We start from the raw sequence: 18,159 nt of genomic DNA, 5'->3' as shown, positions 1-18,159 counted from the left end.
TTCTGCCCTTCCTCCACATTTTGTCACACATCTGCTTCAGGCAACACCTGCCTAATGCTCCTCACCACTTCTGTATCAGTTCCGCCAGTGCTTTTTTCCTGGGGGGACACAGGGGGACGCATACCCCTAAACATTTTGTGAATCTGAGTTTGGCCTCATTGAGGGGCAGTATTTCAACATGAGTAGGAAAATTAGAGTACTCCTATTTTTTTTTTAGAAAAAAAGCATAGAGTTTTGCTTCCCAAACTCGTCTCCATTGCTCATTTCCCATTTGTCTCCATCTTCACTACATTGCAGTTTACCCTGAATCAGGAATGCTTTAAGGGGTGGCCTAGCAGGTCCGAGCTCTGAATCTTTTGCACCAGCCCAGTCTCCTGCCTGATTTTTCTCCATTTTTAAAAGCCCAGTGCTGGTGAGGCCCTGGCACTTGCCATCTGAATTGGTTCACTTATACATTAGCACACGCAAACGATATGCACATTGGAGTCACTGTCCTGTGCCTGGATCCTTGAAGTGCCTAGAAAAACTCCTGCCCTGAATCTGATTGAAATATTATTAAAATAGCAACCGTAAGAGCAATCCTATGCACACTTTCCTGAGATATACATGTATATCTGCCTATACATGTATTTTCTGAGATATACATGAATATCTGAGATATACATGTATATTTCTGCATATACATGTATAGGATTGTGCCATTAAGTCACCCACATTTTCCAATGATCACATTGTTTCATTTATTGCCATATATGCCCACATGGAATGCTTTCCCAGCAGCACCCCATAGAACTTAAGAGACAAATACATAAAATTATAGAAGATCTCAGCTAGCAGGTCTTGCAAGAATCCATGAAAACTGAAGCCAACTTTTGCCAAGAAGTTTCTGGGTCACCAGAGCAAAACAACGCAGTTCTAAATTCTGTGAGTCTTGCCACTTCCGCCCACTCCAAAAAAAAACCCTGGATCTCTGTTGTTTGTTCTATATGTTTCTAGAAACTGTGTCTTTGGAAAGAGCAAGTCAGATCAAGGAATCAGTTGCAGCCCAGTGCAAGGCAGTTCGTGACACACTTCTGCAGCTTGTGTAAGTGGATTAATATTAAGGACGAGGAGGAAACACCTGTTTATAGCAGAGGAAATACCATGTCTGCTAAGCACCAGGGATAGCCCCTACGCAATTAGAGGATTTCAGGGGATTCCCTCCAATCTGCTGCAGACCCACTAAGTGTTGAAATTCAGCAGTTAGTTAGCCTGACCTAAATTTGGCTTTTGCTAGAAGCTCCTCTGCATTGACACATCTAAGGATTTACTTCTGATCTTCCTCGGCTGCCTTCATCTCTTTCAGAAAGCCCCTTGGCATTTAGCCCATTCTTTCTGAGATGGGGACAGTTTTAAACTTTGCCCCATGCAATGAGTCCAGCTGGGGTTGTTTTTTGCTTTGGGATCATTTCAGTTTCCCTAAAATAAACATTCCAGCAGCAATGGTCACTTACATAACCTAGCCTGGCATAAAATGAACAAGTGTGGCAAATGCTCCTTAGTAAGAGTCCTGAGCTGTCGTGGAACGGTTAGCAATGCATGAGTGTAACTTGCCTGTGTCCATGCAGATAAAGTATCAGGACTGAAATGCATACTTTATAGTGTGTGCAGCAGGCAGCCCTTGTGGAACTTCTTAAAATAACTGGACCTGGATAAAGTGCAACCAACTATGGATGCTTTCTCGTGCTACTTCCTCCTTGCAAATAGGGATATGTGGGAACCCAATGACATCTGCATGAAGGAAACACAGCATCAGCATAACATCTAAAATATCTTCAGCCATGTTAAAGCAGATGGAAAACACACATACTGTAAAACAAACAGAAAAATAAATAGCTCAACACTTGCAAGAGGATAGAAGCTGGAGACTTCCCCAGCAGGAGTCATCCTGACTCCAGTCTCATCCTCTACAAAGTGAGTGCACACCTAGAGGTCCCAGGCATTTGTGTTGTTGTGTCTTCCTCCCCCCTGCAGTACTTAAGATGTCCTACTTGTGTGGGCCCACAAATAATTTTAGACTCTGGGCTTAATGCTCTCTCTCTCTCTCTCTCTCTCTCTCTCTCTCTCTCTCACACACACACACACACACAATCTCTTCACATGGTAATCTGTATCATTTCACTTACATCCAAATGTGGTAAGCACATACTGATTCTGCCCCTCAAATAACATCCCTGATAACCAAGATGTTTCTGATACACACAAATAGGTTGTGTAAAGTCCAATGTTCTCAACATGTCACTAGACTACAGCAGAGCCTTATTTCAGGTGCACCCCAGGTTTCAAGAGAATGGTGGGTACTTCTTATATAACAAAGCTGTGGAGATACACAGCCCTGCTGTAGCAATGACCTGTCTGCTTGCTTAGGATACTGTGGGTTTCCCTCTCATGCTTCCACCTTAACATCTCTGCAAATTTCCAGATCGCTAAACTGGCTGCCTACCTTCTTCACCTGCCTTAGAAGTGACATCTTCAGCTCATGAAAGTCCATTCACATGCTATACCAAAGTGGAGAAGGTATAACAGAGTTGTGTATCAACCTTCCCTGTTCCAGTGGCTGTTTGAAACTCAGAAGACAGAACTCTCCATGCGTGAGATCCAAAAGCCCCCACTGACACCCCATGTTACAGCAAAACTGAGGAAAGTACAGCATAAATTATTTCTGCTTCTGCCCTTACCATTACTGTGGGGAACAAAAACACAGAGTGCATGAGGCCACAAGGATAAATAGAATTTCCTCAACGGGCTTTGCATTTTGGTGTTTTATTCACAGTTTTTGATCATCTGCTTTGCTACTTTTTGCATTCTGCTGACTCACGTCAAAAGGTGGAAAGCCAGGTGCCTTTATTGTTTCTCTCTAGGATGAGCCTTGGCTTAAAGTGCCAACTAAAACCTGGGTTTTGGTACCCGCTTTATAGTGGCACTTGGGTGACTTCATTGCAATTTATCCCAGAAGCTCTTGTTAAGGCAGATCTGCTTCTTCTGAAGTTCCTACAACAATCTCCTTCTGAGTGGCCTTAGAAAATGAGTGAGCTCAAGCCTCTGAATGGAAGTCGCGGGTTAACAGCATGGCAATTTCAGTGTTTTGAGCCTGCTGCAGACAAGCCTGGCTTCTTCCCAAAAATGGGTTTCCATTTTGAGAAATCCACTCTTTCAACATCCATCACCTTCCTCGTGTGATCTGTGTCTCGACAATACCGATAACCGCAGGTGGGTTTTTGCAAAGTGTAAAATGGTGTGTACGTGTTGGAGTAGTTAGGGTTGTAGAAAGCATATCGGAGAGACTCACGCTTGTGTCCTCCAGGGTGGAGGACAACAGGGACATACTGAGAAACTAAAGCCTGCTCCATCTTGTAGCCCAGAGCTACTGGGAATGGCTTCTGATGCTTGTTCGCAGCAGCTTTGGCTGCATTCTTCTCCTGTGACATCTTGCAGGCACAGATGCATACTTTGGGTTTCATGGGTGCCTTGGTCTGTGAAGATAAAAGCCACATGGAAGAAGGACATGTTGAGTCAATTTGTTATACAGGGAACTGCATGAGCCCCCCCCCCCGGATATCTAATTGCCCCCTCCCCACAAATCAACGCCTCTCCCCTGGCCCAATCCTTAATTCATATCCAATTGGGTTAGATGAAGATTTAAAAGCATTTTGAACTTAACATCAACAAAAAGAATAGAGATAACAGGAAGAAAATGCATCTTTCCAAACCGAAGGTACGGAAATTCCTCTGATGACAAGTGTGCATAAGCATACATGATTTTTAAACAAACAATAATAGCCAGCAATTCTATAACCCAATTGTCTCTTTCTTCAATTCAAGTGCCGGTTCTATTAGTGCCAGTCATTTGGAAAGAAATATTTGTGTGAGAACTATTTTTTAATTGTTACTTAACCAGCTAGTTCCAATATAGCTGCTTTATTTATTGCCAGTGACACCCGCGCCCCAGGTAATTGCTGAATGGAAACCTGTGTCGATTATCCTGTTTAAACTCTTGACGACACTTGAGCTTATTTTTAAACTCTGTTAACGGGTTTTCTACTTTCCATGATGCTATGAGCTCATTAGGCTGCATTATTTTAGGCCTCTAGATCTGGCTCTGTCCACTGGCTTGTAAAGCTATTAATCCTGTAACAAGGGGAATCGGCAACCATTCATGTAAATCACTGAATGGCTATGACGCCAAGGGAGTCAGTGCAATGAAATAACCAACAGTTTCTTCCAAAGGCTGAAGGGCACAGAGCCTTCAGCCTTTTTTAGATAAATGGTTTCTCAAGCAACAGATACATAGGATCCAGATTTCTTCTTGCAAGGAAGCTCTTCAGTTTCACAAAAAGTGCACTCACAATATAATCAGCTATCCCAGCAGGGCTTCATTGTCTATCAAAACACACCAGTGGCCCCTATTTTTTCTGGAGACAGACCTCCTTTTGTGGCACCTGTGTCCGAGAAACCAAATCACTGGCTGTTTTGTCCCTATTTGCCTTTTCAGAAATGTTCCACTGGAAATTTTTTAATGTGAGATGCTAAGAGCAGTTGTTCTTCAGTGTTACTGCCCAGTTGCCCCAGAATTTAATCATTAAGTTGGGAGGTGGCTACTAAACATGATGCCTAGGTTCTGCTTTCACTGTTGGAGACATTCTGCTTCTGAATTCCAGTTGTTGGAAACTGTTGGAGGGGAGAGTGACATGGATACCTGTTTGGCCACTGTGAGAACAGGATACTGGACTAGACTGGTCACTGGCCGGATTTAACAGGCCTAGTCTTATTGTTATACTTTTGGGCAGTGCTTTTTCTGTAGAAAAGCCGGTACTCACCATGAAGTTGTTACAGGAAGTGCCACACTTTTTAACAACAACAGAAAAGAGATGCCAGTACTGCGTCCCCGTCCCCCCCCCCCCGAAAAAAGCACCGTGTTTGGGGGAAACTGGGCAACCTGTCAATAAAGTTTCTTTGGAGATGAAGACCAACTGGCCACATAATGTCCTGATGGGCTTTCCAAAGGGATAAGCTGGCTTGTAATAGCTGCAACAACCAAAAGAGCAAAAAAATGGGCCTGGGCTACAGAACAGCTATGTGAGTGAGCTGAAAACTGGAGGGGAGATGCTACAAGAACTGGGGACATAATAATAATTTAATAATAATAATTTGCTATTTATACCCTGCCCATCTGGCTGGGCTTCCCCAGCCACTCTCGGCGGCTTCCAAAAAAATATTAAATATTACATATGTCTTGCTCTGTAATGAATCCAAAGCTGTGACTAATGGGGAAGCAAGATCTTTTGGGGCTATAAGCCCCTCCATCCTATGCTCAGGTGGTGTATATGTGTACATAAAACCATATAACTTAAAGAGACCATAGTCTCTGCTGTCTTTCCAAGGTACCTGAGCCCCAGGAAAGTGCTGGTATCCCTGGAGTCTCACCACTTGGAGTTTGGGGTGGCATGCAGAATAATGCTTTTATGAGAAAGATTAATCTACTCTCTGGTGCAAGCAAATGTATGTACATGGGCACTAAAGCACAATCTGTAACTTCACACACTGCAGCTGTGAGGGTACCAACTGCTGTGGGACAGTTCTGCTTTTTGACTGTTTATTGAGCCAAAAGAATAAACACCAGCATATTTAAATCAGGCTACAGCGGAACCTCTAGCAGTGTCTAATAATGGGTATCAGGCAGCAGTCGCTGCTATGAAAATAGAATTATTGCAAGCATGCCCCTATTTTTGACAGGGCACGCTATACCAGAGCAAATGGTCACTTACTTTCTGCCTTTGCATTTTTTAAATCCAGGTGGCTAATGGAGTGCTTGAATCTCTAGGTGGGCAAGGGTGCCTGCAATAAAAAATAAAAATAATTAAGAAGACCAAGTGTGCAGCTTGCACACCTCAGCCCAGCAGAAGTTTGCTTCAAATTATAGCACAGACACTCTTCCATTCCAGTTAACCTCTGTCTCCAGAGGCCATCCCAAGATGTCAAGTTAGAGCCCTGAACTTTCAGAGGCTGGGGTGTTCCTCATCTGGTAACTCTAGAAACAAGTCTACTATATAAATGCAAATTTTAAATTTGATGTTCCAGCTGCTTTGCCATCACTGGCATGCAGCCCTTGGAAAGTGGACCAGAAGGGAAATAGCCTCTTGGGCTGCAAACATTTCCCCACCCTAGCTCTAGTAGAACACTTACACTCTGTAGAATAGCATGCCATGATTTTAACGTTCTGAAGATTTCTTTCAAAGTCCATAAGCTGAGAGGCATGTGTACCTTATGCTTCCCTCACATGCACCACGTTCAGATACCGAAAATAATGCTGAGTCACTCCAGTAAGAAACATTGGGATATACATCGGCTAATAAAGAAGATAAAGCAAAAATAAAATAAATCCAAATTTTAAAGATTTTTCCCTCCCTTGTTTCTGTTTTAAAAGTGCTCCATACGACCCAACTGCAAAGGAAATGGTTCTCAGCCTTCCTGTATTCATTAAAGCTTCTCATAGAGGTGCAAAATATTGGGTGTTTCCTAACACGACATATTTTCCAGATTAACTAGCAAGCTGTCTTGTCAACCTTTTTCAAAGCCTGCGGCAACTAGTAATGTGCCCATAAGAAATGACATGGGCAACAAACCTCCCAGAAACACAGACACACACTTGGGATGAAGTCATGGGAACTAAGAAATGATCCACACCAGGATTATAAATAAGGGTGTCACCTTTTTTACTGGCCTGCTGTGCGCTCCTGTGCCAGCAAACACACATGCAACTGGTACATTTGGAGTGTTTGTGCCAGTCTCAAAATGGCTGCCATATCTTAAAGGGTAGAAAAAGAGATGGCCACAAAATGGTACAGGCGTGTTGGCAAAGGCACCTATATCAGCTGGTGCAGTGCTAACTCCCAGGGAGAAACTCTGTGCCCCTCTTCTGTCCAATAAAATGTGGGCATGTTTAAGGAGAGGCTGAACCAGTGCAAAGAGAAATTGAGCAGAGAGAGCAAACAGTCTCCCATGCACAGTGGATTTCTGAGGGGATGTTTGCAAATACCCTTCACAGGTGACACAGGAGATTCTGGTGGGCACACTGGTTCTGGTGCCCCAAGATGCTGTCTTGATGACCCCTGACCAAGTGCACATTTAACATAGAATTCACCGCCATAAGGGGGTTCTGATGGCTACCAGCTCAGAAGGCTTTGAGGAAGGACAGAACAATTTCATGAAGGATACCCCTGTCAAGAGCTATAAGCTGGTACGGCTAAATGACACCTCCGTTTTTCAGATAGTTTGCTGAATTGCAACAGAGAGGTTCTAGGCATTCTTAAACCATCAGCTACCTAGCTTCCAGAGTAATCTCCAGGCAGAGTTCAAAGGGAGGGCAGAGATCAAGCTGAGAAACAGCCTGAATTACACCTCCAGATCGCTCTTCTCTCGACTCCATCTCATCATTTTACATTATTGATGAGTTCTATATTCTTTCCTCGCGGTTCCTACATTTGCTCTTTGCCTGCCTCTGATGAAGTGCTTGTTATAGAGACAATGTTTAAGTTCATATTAGGTTTACTGTTTCATTGGCTGCTTTATAGAAAACCAACATGCCGCTCGACAGAATGGATCAGAATCTTTGTGACCAAGAAAAACCATCCCTGGAGAGATCAATATCATGCCCACACTGGCACCTCTCCTGACCTTCATATATCTTGGTTTCATTTGCACAGGGACCTATGCATGTACACTCAGATTTATACATGCTCCTGCAGGGGTTCAGAAGGTACCCCACCCCCCAACTGCACTACAGCCACAGTACATAAAAGCAGGGTCCTTGTTGAGGGTAGAGGGCAAAATAGACCTTCCAAAAACTATTTGATCCAAAATGCCTGTGGCTGTAAATATTGAGTCAATAAGTTGGTGGCTATCCAGACTGTTGCTAGCTGGATCTTTTTCCCATGAAGGCAACACAGTTCCATAATTCCCACCACCTGGTGACTCCCAAAATTCCATACAAGTACAAAAATGATATATGAATGGATATAAGGAGAGTCTGCTTGATCAGGCAGGTCAGTGGTCCATATAGCCCAGCATCCTGTTCTCACTTTGGCCAAGCAGATGCCTATGGGAAGCCAACAGGAAAGACCTGAGAGCATCAGATCTCTCTCTTTCTGGGGTTTCCAGCAACTGGCATTTAGAAACACACAAACGGTGGTTATGAGCCACTAGCTATCCAAACGCACCATTCCTTGAGCTCCACCCAATAACTCTTCTAAATACAGTCCCTCCTATGGGGTCCCCTCTTTCCCATCCTGCGCCTAGCTGCTTCCTTTTTTGCTGCCAGAGAAAACCTCTCTGTGTTTGGGCATTTTACACTATGGGAAGACAACGTCCTTCCTATGCATTCCAGATAAGGTGGATTTGATTTAGGCACGTAGCCCACGTCCCGCAGCGGCTGGTGTTCCGGATAAGCTGCTGGACTGGACACCTTCAAGGGACCGGCGTTGTTGCTCTCCAATCCTGGAAAGATGCTCCAGGGACTCCCTCGTGGGACTCCGCCCCTCTCTCCTCGGAGCCCAGCAGCCCCGCCGCCGCCGCCTACCTTCGAGGGAAGCTTCCCCGCGGTGTCCTCCCGTCGCGTCACTCGGCAGCTCCTCCTCCGCCACCTCGCGATTTCCCTAAGCGCCGGGAAAAGCGGCGCCCGGGAGGAGGAGGGAAGGCTGGGCCGCTGCGCCCGGGCGCATGGTGACCTTCGCCGCCTGGTGCCGCCACCCTCTGCAGCCCGGGAGAGCGCGCCGCGGCGCCGCGTCCTGCGGGGACGGCTCATTGTGACTCGGGCAGGGCGTCAGCCGGCCACGCAGAGCCGGGCGATCCCTAAAAGGGAAGCGAGCGGCGGGGCGATCCTGGGGCGAGCGATCCCGTGGCCGATCGGGGATTCGGAGGAGAAGCGCCCTCGCCTTGGGGGAAGCCGCGTGCGCGACCCAACTCCAGGCTCGGGGCATGCGATGAGAAACTCCAGACATGCTCAGAGACACTGTTTTTTTATTTTATTTGGAAAAAAACCGTATTCTAGAGCTAAGACCAGTTGGTCTGAGCCTACTCCACGGATGGGTTTGAAGCCAAGTCAGGCGTCGTCGCCCGCCCCCTCAAATCCGTAGTTCTCTTAGGATGCCGCGCAGTGGTGCTCGCTTGCAATGTGACGTTGCGCCCACGTGTTTGCTCCTCCTACGCAGCTCGCTATTCAGCGGGAAGCCGCAGGGGTACATTGGGCGAGCCCTTAATGAACTTTTTGCCTCGGTCAAAATACATTCCTTACCTGCAGCAAACGTGCTGGAGACCTTAAGAGTGTCTGCTCGAATCGGGAGGCATTTTGCGCTAACTTCCATGTTACTGCACGAGAAGGAGTCCGATGTATTGGATAGAATGCGTGCTGCTGGACTTGGACCTGGGAGAAATAGATTCACACAGCCATCCACGCAACACTTACCTCATGTTTCTAATACTGCTAGGCAGAACAAGGGAACAGATGGGCAGAGAGCAGCACTGGACAACAGGGTGTGCGCCTAAAGCTGACCTTAGGAGTGCTGGAGGACATGGCCCGGTTCCCAGTGTTGAAATGAGATTAAAGCTACCAGTCCTGTCAGCTTTTGTAGGTGGAATGGCAGGGAGTGGTGAGAGACACCATCTTCTCTTGCACCAGGCAGCAAAATGTCTTCTTAAGCCCACCCTTCCATTCAGAATTCCCAGTGTGGTTTACTATATGCCATCCTCAGCCCCTTGGATGAAGAGCGGGGACAGGATACAACTCTGATAAATAGCATATTCCCTCTCCAAATCCTCTCACTACCAAGGAAATGTAATAAGTGAATACAGTGGTACCTCAGGTTACATACGCTTCAGGTTACATACGCTTCAGGTTACAGATTCCGCTAACCCAGAAATAGTACCTCGGGTTAAGAACTTTGCTTCAGGATGAGAACAGAAATCGTGCTCCGGTGGCGCAGCAGCAGGCCCCATTAGCTAAAGTGGTGCTTCAGGTTAAGAACAGTTTCAGGTTAAGAACAGACCTCTGGAACGAATTAAGTACTTAACCCGAGGTACCACTGTAGTCAGAGAACCTACCCAGTTGACGCTGACACAAAACCCTACACGTACATTATACAGTATAAAATAATTTAAGTTTCACCACCCCACCCCACCCCACCCCTTCTTCCCCAACCTTATACAGCGGTACCTCGGGTTACAGATGCTTCAGGTTACAGACTCCGCTAACCCAGAAATAGTACCTCAGGTTAACCCAGAAATAGTACTTCAGGATGAGAACAGAAATCGTGCTCCGCCGGCGTGGCAGCAGCAGGAGGCCCCATTAGCTTAAGTGGTGCTTCAGGTTAAGAACAGTTTCAGGTTAAGAACGGACCTCCAGAACGAATTAAGTTCTTAACCTGAGGTACCACTGTACAGTTCTCAACACTACTGTCTAATAACAGATGTAACTGATCTGTAGAAAAGACTTTACAACCTGAAAAAGGAGAAGATGCACATACTTCTGTATACCAAGAAAATCTTTAATATATTTTTTTAAAAAAATAAAAAATAGCATACTCCCTCCTAGAAGTTTATTAAGGTTGCTGGGAATCATAGTTTGGGGGTAAACAATAGTTCCCATGATTTTCTTTTTGGTGGGGTGTACTTCAAAGCAACCCATATGTAGTCCTAAGAAGTTTTGTGTGCTATTCAGAAATATTGTAAGGTGCTGAGCCAATCAGCATGGTACTTTACAGTCAAACCATCTGTGCACTGTTTTAATTACTGTCAGTGCCACACAAATACATTACCGTATTTTTTGCTCTATAAGACTCACTTTTTCCCTCCTAAAAAGTAAGGGGAAATGTGTGTGCATCTTATGGTGCGAATGCAGGCTGCACAGCTGTCACAGAAGCCAGAACAGCAAGGGGGATTGCTGCTTTCACTGCTTGGCGATCCCTCTTGCTGTTCCGGCTTCTGAGATTCAGAATATTTTTTTTCTTGTTTTCCTCCTCCAAAAACTAGGTGCGTCTTGTGGTCTGGTGCGTCTTATAGAGCGAAAAATATGGTAATTAATATGTGGCTGCTAGGAAGTTCGCATAAACTTAAAAATAAGCTTTGGGTTTGTTCCCCAAACAAGTCCTACATACTTGAGAAGTCACTGCTGTATAATTGTACCCTGGCTGTTGATAGAGTGCTATATAAATCATTTTGCTTCTTGCTTGCTTGGCTGTGACAGTCGTATCATTCTTAAAAATCTGAAGAATCTTAGAATGGGGACTACACCCTCTGGGTATGCACCATTTTTGTGCATACGCATAGCTGAGTTTCATGTGAGTTAGCGGCATGAATAACTTGCGTCATGTCATAACAAATACTTGCAGGAAAGGGAGTGTCCTGCTATTATGCAACCTCCGTGCTATATTTCTATCCATTTTGCAAATGAACAGTCCCAGAGACCATGACCTGCTTATTATAAGCACTGTGGCTGTCGCTGACTATATAGATCTGTGAAGGATGGGCACGTATAGGTATCATGCACCTATATTTGAGCAGCTTGCATTGTGTTTTCCAGAACCAATTGCATCTTACTAACTTCCAAGACACTTGAATACAGTTCCAGGGTTCTTCATTTCTTGAACAAGTATCACGTGTCACTGATTTAATACCTCCCCTTTTTTACGTGTCTCCCCCTCCCCAATTACCTTTGCAATTTCTCCCCCACCACAACTCCTAGGGATCATTGTGGCAGAACTAGCCCTGAGCGTGATGTAGGGCTGGTTCCATCAACAACTTGTAGTGTTCTTCCCCTCCCCTTTCATAACATGTAGTTATACTTAACTCACGACCTGATATCATCACATTGTAAGTTTCTCCACCCTGTTCCATTCTGCCATCTGCCATGCGTGTAACTGGATGAAGGATTGAAGACTAAAATAGGATGATCCTCAAACAGGGTAGGGTTGCACTGTGTTGTTCTGGATCCAAATATATATATCTCATTGTTTTCCGCATCAAACTACAGAAAAGTTCTGGAAGTCACAGTCCTGTCACCAGACGTATGCAGGAGAATTCTGTTGCACGACTGCTCTTCGGGGATACCGTGTATGCACGAAGCATGGAGAATTCAGACAGATCTAATTTTAAAGATCCATTTTTTAAAATGGAGTTTTAATTCCAAGTAACAAAACATACCCATACAAAGAATACAGAGCTTAGTAGTTGTGCAGAAAAGAAAGAAAACTAGTGGCTGATGGTTGTAGTTTTAGATGTGCCAAGAAAGGATGTCAAATGAAAGTGTCTCCATCAGTTTCCATGAGTTGATAAAGGGTTAACAAATGTTCAATTGTCTTAACAAGGTCATTTAAAGGATACCATGTCATTTAAAAGGTGTGAGTCTCTCCCCCTCCAACTCCAATCAATATTCTTTTTGTCAAATGGTTAATTTGTGATATGTAAGTACAATGTCCCATACTTGCAAAATTCAGGCTACAAAAAGATTTGCAATTAAAGTTTTCCAGTGTTTTGCAATCAAAAATTTAACTGCAGCTAATAAAAGGAGGATCATTTGATTGTTCAAAAAACAGGGAATAATTGGGGGGCAAAGCTACCACATGTGTTCTAGAGAGCCAGGTAAATTGCATTGCTGTCAGCAAAGGTTGGATGTGTTGCGATTAATTCTACATAATCTGTCTGGGCACATTTACCAGCAATGTGGTGTCTTTAAAGCATTTTCTCACGCTCTAATTGAGATGGATCCAAATGGTAGTTTATTCCAAATTTGTTCCCAGTGTTCTTCTTCTAATACTTCTCCAAAATCTTTTCCCCATTTTAGTCTTAATAAAGTGAGAGGAAGGGTAGCCAGTTGTGTGGGGATTTTATATACATGGAAGATGATTCCCTTTCCCAGTGTGTTGCTTGAGTTGAGTAGCTGCTCAAAACTATTTAAGCTGCATAATGCTTGAATCATTATATCTGGCTGATTTGGAAAATGTATGATCTGCTATATCTCTAACCAGCCGCATGGTATATCTCCCACTATAAAATTGATTTCTGGAAGTGAAATAGGTTTTTGATTAGTGTAGAAGTATCTGAGTTTAGGTAATCACACTGTTTCCTACCTAGCTATAAGCCTGATTTGGCTGTTGTGCAAAAGGAAGAAAGCTGAGTTATTAGGACCCTCCGGGGGGGGGGGGGGGTAAGTCACATTGGTGCCTGCTCATTGCTAGCCCATTGCAAACTGATTTACATGAAACACCCTAATCATTTCTATTAGTCAAAACCAGTGCCGGATTAGGGCCCCACTCTCTTGGGGACTCCCCCAAAATATACTTCTTCTTAATTGTATTTCACTATTAATATACTTCTTCTGAATTGTATTTCAGTTCAACAATTACTTTGATAAAATACGTATTTTGTTATGTGCAAATGGCTTTAGATACCTATTAGGTCCATAAATTACCATATAGCATATATTCAATACAAAAAACAGTGACAATTTGTTGTTGACAAAGGACAGCTGGACAAATAAAGGGCCCCATTACCTTCAGGAGCTTAGCGTCTCATCAAACCTAAATCCAGCCCTGGTCAAAACCCAGCCAGGCCCCACCATTGCTGAAGTATTGCTTAGTGGGTTGGAATTAATTCTAGCCCACTGTGTTCTTTCAGTACCTGTAGCAAAAGGAACAAATTGCTGAAATATTGGTTATCCTGGAAATGAAAGTACTGATTTACTACAAAATACAGATTTGGGGAATGATAATGAAACTTATCTCTTCTCCACTTAAAAGCAGATGATGCAATCAATGATACTTAAATTTCCCAAACCACTACTCTGCTAGAAAAAAACATTGTCCAAAAAAACACTGACATCCATAGCAATAAACAGTTGGTGCAAATTGGAGCAACCCTTGTATGATTAGTACCAAATTCTAATGTTCCCTTTCTGTCAGTGCAATATTAAATGCAATGTTAATTGCACAGTGCCTAAGAGACCCAGCCTGTAGCAGGTGCTGTCAGAGAAGCACCTCATGACAAACTCTAGCTGTTCAACAAGGGGAAACGTCAATCAGTAGAATATCAACAGGCAACACCTCAAAGAATGGCAAGGTAACATCATTCCCTCCCATTTGAGTAATGGGAGAAACTTGACAAGAAACTTAAATACCAAGGTGTGCACTGTGGAGATCAGATACATTTTTTTTTTTTGCACAGATTCGTGAAAACTCTTAAATGTGTTTACTCATTATTACTGTTGGCTATATTCTGCTTAGATTTTCTAGCTTACGACTCTCATTGTTCAGCGTGTTCCATTTCGCCGCCATGGTGCTGGTACCAACTGTGTTTTGACTGTTGATGTATAAAACAAAGGTGTTTATTTCCACACCATAAAATGGGCAAGGAGCAAAGCTCTCACACCTTGTGTTTGTGTTTGGTTAAACTAATATTCCTACTGCTGGTTTTTTTTATTATTATTATCAAGATTTGATGATATGTTTGCATTTTCAACAAGCAGGGGTAGAAAAATACAAGGTCTGAACAATGTTATCACTTAAAGAGAGCACAATGGCTTCTGTAGAAGTGAGAATAGATAGAGATGTGCACATACAACTAAATATACAAATTGCTGGTGTTATGAGCAGGGGCAGAGAAACGGGGGTGCAGTGGGGGCGCTCTGTCCCGGTTGTCACCACTGAGGGGGGTGACAAAATGGCGGGTGGCACTCACCGCGGGGCCTGCAGCGCGTCCGAGCCACGCATCTCTCCTGGGTGTGACATAGTGGCTTGGGTGCCCACAGGCTCTGCACTGCCCCAAACAGTCTGCCTGCCACCTCCCCTTCAACTGTAGGGCGGCTGAGTGGGAGGAGGCAGGCAGAGGCCCTCCAGAGTGCCCTGCCCCACCCTGCAGGTGACTGGCCCCACCCCTGGGCACAGGGCACACGCACCACCCCAGGCACCCGATCGCCTTGCTCAGCCGCTGGTTATAAGTTGGGGAGGGGAGGAAGCAGGCTGTATGTGAGATCCTTCTGACTCCTGGAGCCAGCAAACATTAAAATATAAGTCAGACGAGCTTCCTGTGTTGAGGTGATCGCTTGGGTGATGGGCCACTAAGGGATACAAAGGAAAGGGGCTCCGTGGGAGATGGCAAATGGGTAGGGCTCCTCCCCATCTCAAGGTTAGTTAGAAGGATGAAGCAGAATTTAGAGTTGAGTTGCAGTGATGTGCGCCAGATGGAAAGCAGCAAGCTGGAAGACAGAGAATGTTTGATGTCTCTTTGAATCTAAGCCTGTGACTATGGAAGAAGCAAAACCTTTTTGGGGTGTTGATGCTGTGCAGAGCTGTCTTTCCCAATGGGCTTAGTGGCGTGTTGCGCCAGGGTGCTGGCTTCTCAGGGGTGCCACAGCGAGTAGGGGAGCTGCGCGGCTTTGCTGGCGGCCTCCCCTTTCCCTGCACGCCCACCAGCTGCACCCCGTCAACCATATGGTTGAAGAGTGTGCAGCTTCCCTCCCAAGCCTCCGCGGGAGGAGAGCGATTCCCGCAGGGGCTTGGGAAAAGATTGACAACTCTGGGAAACGGGAGCGGGCGGAGGGATCTTTGCACCATGGTGCTGGATATGCTTAAGACGGCCCTGATGCTGTGAACCCCCCATCGTAGGCTCAGGTTGTATATATGTAAATAAACCATATATCCTAAAGACACCACAGTCTCCGCTGAGCCTCATTCCAAAAGGAAACATGAACCCTGGGCAAGCAGCTGGAACTCCTGCAATCTCACACTGCTTGGTGTGCAATACTATTTTTCGTTAACCCAAATTTGGCTGACTTTTGGGTTGTGTCAGGCACAACCGAAGAGTTGGTTAGATTTGGCATGAACAAAGTTTCCATCACGGGTTAATGTCAATTTGAAACCAGGTAATATGTATTGGGCCTGTGCAGTCGGTGTTGGAGACCTTTGGAGATCTGTATGAGAATGGTATGTTTTAAAATGAGAAAATTACCTACTTCAATTTACCTTAGTTCACATCAACCCCATGAAGTAGGTTAGGTTCAGAAAGAGTTACTTGCCCCAGGTCCCCCTGTGAATTTCACCCAGTGAGTACCCACGCTTCCCATGGCCCTACAGGCTCATGCAATTTGGTGAAGCATTATGTCCCATTGTTAATGTCTAAAAGGAAAAGTGCACTGGCATTCCAGCATGTTTGGAAACTGCACCATCTGATATGGAAGCTCTCTTTCTAAACCCATGTGTGGAAAGGGATATAAAAATACTTTCTGTGTGTGCTCAGATGAACAGTCATCAAAATCACCTCTTCATGAGTTTGGGGGCTGAGCCTTAGCTTAAAAACAAAGCAACATGATCTAAGCACTGGAAAGTCCTGGCTAATATTATTAAATCTTTTTGGAAGCTGCTGACCATGGTCAGATATTGTTATATGTACCTTGCTTCTTAGTTGTAAGTTGCCTTGGTTCAAAGGTTCATCACTGCAGGGCAGGGTTGAACCTGGTTGCACAAATATATACATGTACCAAGCTGGCCTCCATGGATGAGATGCAAATAACCACAAAGCATCACATTTGATATATTTGTCTGCACACTTCTGGAATGTTCACCAGATACAGAGGGAGCGAGAAGACCTAAAAAAGCAATAGAAGCTAAATTGAGTTCATTTATCTTTGGGGGTGTCCCAGTCTTAACATAATCAAACATGCTGAAATCTACAATGTGCTTTTTAAGGGCATGTTACAAAGCAGATCTCATGTACCTGGCTGGGTTTGCCCAGCTGGAATGTGGCAAAATATCACTTGAACATGCAAGTTGTGTGACTCACGATATGCCAATGCACCAAGAGTTGGAAGCAAGAAGGGCTGACTGCATCGTGTATGCCATGGTGGAAAATTGGTGGGGGACCATTGTAGGTGAAAGCTTCTACTGGATCTGGGCTCTGAGCACTGGTGGGATTTGGAAGCAATTTATGAGTGCTTAAGTCCTTTTCGTAAGTGCCAGGCACAAACACATCCCCTACTCAGAGATCTAGCTGGCGGAGATGGTAGTATAGTACTACTACTGTGATTCCCATGCAGTTAGCCAATATGATTTGAGAGCTGAAAATAGTGCAGTCTCTTTATATAGTTCTCTTTAAATAAATAGTGATGTTACTTATTAACTATGTTTCGTCATTTCAGATAGATAGCATAATCACATAACATAGCTACAGTATGCAAGGCACATGCACAGACACATGGAAATAATATAATAAACGTGATTCTTACCAGGTCAGTTTCTTTCTCTTTGTTTAACTTTTTTACTTTCTTTTTTAATTGCAGACAGTACATTAAAACAAACAAATGTAAAACGATCAAAGCATTTCAAAGATCATGTTGAAAGAGAAGAAGTGCAAGTGAATTGTGCGTCTTCATTACACATTTTGGAAAAATGTATCTACAAATGCCAAATACATAGCATGTTTTACAATAGCAGATTTGCAAAGTTAACAACAACCACCTTTAAACCTTAGAGAGAGCCGGTGATGTGATACCTAAATGAAAAATTTATCTCTGATTATGTTGCCTCTGACTACTCTGCAATGTTGTGTTAGTTTGTCTGCAAGCATAACCTTCCAAAACCTATCATACCAGTTTTGCATAGTTAACAAATGATCACTTCTCTGTAAGAATGCAATCTCTGTCAAGGCTGCTACCAGGAAATCAGGTCCTCCCTTAAAGAGGCCACGTATTATGGTGAGACCTGAAAACTGACACTCTGTGTTGTGGGTGGGTATGATTGGTCAGCCACAACACCCGATTGGTAGGTCCCTAGTAGCTGGGTGCAATCTGGCCAATGGGATGCAGTCCAAATGGTTCGAGGGACCTATTAATGCCCATGCACGTGACCCAGAGCTTCCTCTTTCGGCGTGTGCATTCAGAACACCCACCCACCTCTCCCTACTTTTAGGGCTTTGCGCTTGACCTTGCTATGCCGCTGTGTGTCGTCTGTCGTTGGGACAGGGGCATGGCAGGAATTTTCCCCACTTGGCTGACTGGCTGTTGCCATTTGGGTTTCACCTGCCACGTATTAAATTGTCACAACTTGTAAGGTTGTGGATAGGCTCTGGTTCAGGTGATAG

This window comes from Podarcis liolepis (genome assembly GCF_965112155.1).
Source record: "Podarcis liolepis genome assembly, chromosome: 6".
NCBI classification, from domain to species: Eukaryota; Metazoa; Chordata; class Lepidosauria; order Squamata; family Lacertidae; genus Podarcis; species Podarcis liolepis.
This window is presented reverse-complemented; position numbering follows the sequence as displayed.